This window comes from Capra hircus, chromosome 2, assembly GCF_001704415.2.
Source record: "Capra hircus breed San Clemente chromosome 2, ASM170441v1, whole genome shotgun sequence".
Classification (NCBI taxonomy): Eukaryota; Metazoa; Chordata; class Mammalia; order Artiodactyla; family Bovidae; genus Capra; species Capra hircus.
The window spans coordinates 126,675,293-126,680,671 of NC_030809.1; the positions used below are offsets into that span (position 1 = coordinate 126,675,293).

General features: G+C 44.6%; 1 long non-coding RNA gene across 1 annotated transcript; it reads left to right on the plus strand.

The window, feature by feature from the left end:
* LOC106502650 lies at nucleotides 2,336–4,199 on the plus strand. Its single transcript, XR_001296297.2, has 2 exons — nucleotides 2,336–2,501; nucleotides 3,678–4,199. It is a non-coding gene; the product is annotated as an uncharacterized LOC106502650 (long non-coding RNA).

Consider the following 5,379-nt stretch of genomic DNA (forward strand, 5'->3'; position numbering starts at 1 on the left):
AGATTTTCTTTACCACCCGCTTGACCTTGGAAGTTCCCCACAAGCAAGTATGGGTGGGATTTTATCACCTTCTCCCGCCACCCCTCCTCATGGTACTGCCCCTCGCTGGCTGTGCGACCTTGGAAAACCCTCTCCTTGCTTCCTCCCCCCTCTCTTCTCTCACTGCTACGTCTGCTAGGGTCCTTCCTCTCAGCGGTTCTCTAGTGCACCCATTGTTGAGAAAGGGTCTTGCCTCCCCACGAAAAGTGTGAGCATCGTATTCTAACATGCTGTTCTGTGGACAAGCAGTAATTGTTAACATACGTTGAATGCACATCAGAAGTCATTACTGATAAAAGTTTTACTTAGATTATCTCACATACTCATTTCAACAACCCTGACCTGTCCGTTTATTATTTCCACTTTTCTGGTTGGTAAATGGAGGCATAGATCAGTTAAATAAATTTCCCAAGGTCACACAGCCAGTAAGTATAAAATGGGAAGGAATATTACTTGTGATCACAAGAATCACAAGGAATTCTCTTGTGATTCTTGGCAATGCCTTTCTGGCCTCCATTCAGATGTTGATAATTCATGTATGTACAAGACTCGAAGGAAATGTGGGAGAAGGAGCTCAGGGTAAGGCAGAGACAAGATGATTCAGTTAAGTAAAGATAAAGTAAAAGAACTTGTGTAAAAATCTGTCTTGGTGGAAAAGAACAGAATAGTAATGTATGGTTACAAGGAAACTGATGTCTTCCGATTTGTAATTGTTCATAGACTATTCTGGAAAGACGTGATGCCTCACAAATTCATGCATCTTTTATCTTTGAAAGATACCTTTCTAGGAACTTTATCTCTTTATGTACTCAATCAGCTTTATTTACCTGTCACCATGACCTTACATATTTATTTCAGCTTGGCAAATGTTTATTGATTGTTTATTATGCACCATGCTGGGCATGACGATACAAAGCCTGCCAACAAAAGAGTTAGTGTGCCTGCCTTAATGGAGCTACAGTATCAATCTATCTACTACACACATAGGTATTAGCTTACAACTGAGGTGAAAGTGAAGTGAAAGTGAAGTCGCTCAGTCGTGTCCGACTCTTTGCGACCCTGTGGACGGTAGCCCACCAGGCTCTTCTGTCCATGGGATTCTCCAGGCAAGAATACTGGAGTGGGTTGCCATTTCCTTCTCCAGGGGATCTTCCCGACCCAGGGATCGAACCCAGGTCTCCCACACTGCAGGCAAATGTTTTAACCTCTGAGCCACCAGAGAAGTCATTTATAACTGAGGTAAGGGCTTCAAAAGAGAGAGAGATGGCCACATCTGTGAGAGCCAAGGATGGGAGAAGTGGTCAGTGAAGGAAGCCAAGCAAAGGGGAAAGAAAAAAGATATATGTTTGGAGGACATTTGTTCAGGCCCTTAGTCCTCAGTTTCAGTTGAGACACTCCCCGCCATGATTTTCTTTCTTATTCTTAACTTCTCAACGCTTTTCTGTCCTTTGAACTGAATATCCACACTCTCCCAAAAGCACACTCATAGTGCCTGCTTTTCCATACTCTTTCCCAAGCTTTGAGTCTCCTACCTTGGTCCCAATCAAAATGCATATCTTGATGTCTTTGTCTCATTCCCCAAGGCTTGTTCTATTGTAAAGCCATACGGTTACGTTTAAAAATCACTGTAGAGATGTGGTAAAGGCTGTCAACTAGCCAATGTCTGCCAGTCTCTTCTTTAGTACTAGAATTTTGACTTATTTGATTTATTAATGTGCCTACTTGAAAATACTCTATTTTTCAACCTTCCTTGAAGCTAGATATGGCAAATGAGATATAAGCAGAAACGTTACAAGAAAGCATCCAGAAAACTTCCTGAAACGGCAGCAAATGTTGGGGGACTTCCTTGTCGGTCCAGTAGTTAAGACTCTGCACTTCCACTGCAGGGGCACAGGTTGGATCCCTGATCCAGGGACAAAAATCCCGAATGCCTTCTGCTGCCTGGCCAAAAAATTTTTTAGAAAGCAAAGGCAGCAAGTGTGGGCTGTTTGCCTGTCTGTCTTTCATATCCCTTTCTCTCTTCACCAGATTATTGGTACATTAAGTAACATTTTTGAAAAAACACACTCCCTATTCTCAATACTACTTAGAACACTTAACGCTTGTAACACCAGATGTGTGGGTTTTTCACATGCTAAACAGTTCCGTGATACTGTAATAGAGTACTGCCATATTCAGCCCTTAGCACAAGGCCATTGCTGTGCACCATCACCAGCCACCCTGTTACTAGGCAACTGTTACCATGGGACCATTAGTGGTCCTGCTCAACCTTTGGTCAGCACTGCAGTGGGCTCCTCCCCCAAGCAAGCAACTCTCAATGACCAGCAGTTGGTGATCCTGCTCAACTATTGGTTGGCGCCATAGTGGGCCCCTTCCCCAAATGAGCAACTGTCAAGGAGACACTGTTTGTGGCCCATTCAGCCAGCTCTCAGAGGAGTGGTGGTTGCCAGGCAGATAATGAGGTAAGGGAGATCCTGGCCTTCTCCCCAGGACCCTCCAGCTCACCTAGCCTCGGGCCAGGGATCCCAGGGAACAGATTGGGGTCTGTGTCCTGCAGGGCTCCACCGCCCTCGCCAAGGCCACCCCTGGACAGGTCCAGGCCTTGAGGCAGAGGTGAACCTCTCCCCCATCCCTGTCTCTGTGACTTCATGACAACAGCAGTCCACCTGGGTGGCAGTCTGTGGAACCTGCCCCAGATGTTTAGGCGGCCTGAGGAGCCTGCGGGCCAGCTCGGTCCTGGGCACCTGGCTCCTTCAGTGATGATGCCTGGACAGAGTCTGGGGAACTTGCCCTTTCTTATCAGAACAAAATAACATCTGTTTGGGGGAGATTTACAGGAACATCATTACCTGGCCATGACCTGACCTCAAGAACAAAGGATCTGACACTTTGAAGCTTACAACTGACCATGCTCCTTGCTCACATTTCCTAGGAAAGGGCTTTGCTGAGAGCTCTCCAGGAGTTTGGAGTTTTTAAGGGAGGAGCCAACCATCTCCTTGTAAACCTTTCTTCTTAACGGTTGGCCCTCAGTAAACCTTTCTCTGTTCTAAACTCCGATGTTTTGGCATTGCTGGCCTCACTGTGCTATGCGCACGTGGACTTACATTTCTGTAACAATTCCCAGTTGGGTGTCCTAAATGTAGCTCAGTTCTGACACTGTCTACCTGGAGATAGTGTCACATCCCACAGGTTAAAGGTTCAGTCCCACCAAACTGCTCACCCACTCCCCGTCCCTCCAACACCCCTGCTGCCAGGCAGAAGCCCATTTTGTCACCATCTGTGCTCTGACAGAGGCTATAAGTGACATGTTCCCACAGCTCACTTCATGGGTTCAGTTAATTTCTAGAGTGATTCACAGAAGTCAAACAGTGTACTTACTGGATTACCAGTTATTATAAAAGGAAACATCTCAGGAACAGCCAGATGGAAGAGATACACAGAGCAGATATGTGGGAAGAGGGCTTCCATGTCTTCTCTAGAAAACACCTCTGTCCCAGCACCTAGGCAGGGTTGGTTACCCTGGCAACCAGCCTGCGTCTTTGGAGCTTTTTGAAGTCACCTTGTTAACAGAAACAGATGTGGTTGAAAGGTGTTTGCTATGAATAACAAAAGATACCTTTATCTCTCTGATCACTCAGGAAATTCCAAAGGTTTAGGGGCTCTGTGCCAGAAACCAGGATGAAGACCAAATATATATACTTCTTATTATGAATCACAACACCACGTGGTGGTGTAAGCTGGGGCAGCTATTTTGACCCTTGAGGTGATCTTGGAATGGAAGAAACTAAGAGACAGCCAACAAGAAAAAAGGAGACTGAATTTTTGAGGCTGCTTTGGAGCAGCGTTGCCATCATGAACTTAGGTTGTGAAGCTCCCTAGGAAAGAACACTTTGCTCTTGTTTAAGTCACTGTTGTTTTACACTTCTGTTAAACTTCTAGCAACACCCCTTCAAAAGAGGACATGTCATTAGCATGCACCTTTCTGCTCTTCTTTACTTTTGCTTCCTGCCTGGGATGTGGACGCCAGAGCCAAAGCATTGGCGACTGTTTTAGCCAACCTTGAAGATGATAAATAGAAAGAGATGGGGGTGCCTGAAATGACTGGATCTGCCTTCCCAGCTCTGGACTTATTTTCTAATACAAACTTCTCTCTTGCTGGAGCACTAGTATTTCAGTTCTTTGGTACTAGCAGATGAATCCAATTTATAACTGGTAAAATCTGTGATTCTGTAAAGAATCTCCTGTATCCACTTAAGACAGCAAAAGCTTTTTTTTTTTTTTTTTTTTTTTGGCAGTTTTATAACTTTATTTTATAGTTGGCTGTTAGTCCTCATCCACACTGGCTGTAGATTTTGGCCGTGGTGATGGGGACATAGGTAACCAACATATACAGCTTGCTTGTTTGGCAAATCTTCATCCTCATTACACTTCTTGGACAACCACACATGGAAACAGTATGGGACATTCCTATTCCTTTGGCTCAGACAGCTTTGTTGAGCCTGGTATGAAAATGCATATCTAGAGTTCCCATCTGCCCATGGCAGACTTCCAGATTTCTTTGAGTTCCTGAGGGCCAGGCTGCTTAGCTCACTTCATGTATGTGCTGCTGTATGTCCATGATGTATTCTTTGGTCTCTACCTCCTTATGACAGAACCACCCTTCCTTGCCTGAGCCTTCTCCAGGCCCAGGAGGCGAAGGAACAGTGAGGCGTTGTGGAGAGGGAAAGCAAGATGTCCAAAAGCATTTTTAAGTTACTGAAAACTCATTGTGGTTATCGTTGTTGTGCCAGAATTGTATGTCATCACAGAGGTGCAGCATGGTTTAAACATACAGGGCCCCATTTTCAGATATTCACAACTTTTTCTTTCATTTACTTGCTTTTCTAATCCGTACTTAGAATATTTTTTCTATTATTCAAGTATGATTGAAACTCAAAGTTTTCATGTTTTCAGTTGTGTTATACCAGGCTACTTTATGAAGAAATTTAGATCGGGTCTGAATAAATGCAGGGCACTGACAGGTACCCCTCCACACACTGAGGGACGAGAGCTTGGGTAACCTATTAAAGGCAACACCATGCTCCTCCAAGAGCCGCGCAGCTCGTCTTTTCGTGATCTGCACATGTGTGCATTTCAAGGCTTCTGCTCTGGGATTCCCGATACCAGACTTTTTTTTAATATAAATTTATTTATTTTAATTGGAGGCTAATTACTTTACAATATTGTAGTGGTTTTGCCATACATTGACATGAATCCTCCATGGGTGTACATGTGTTCCCCATCCCGGATTTTCATTTTCCTTCAGATGCCATGTCTTTGCTGCATTCCCTATAGCTGGGG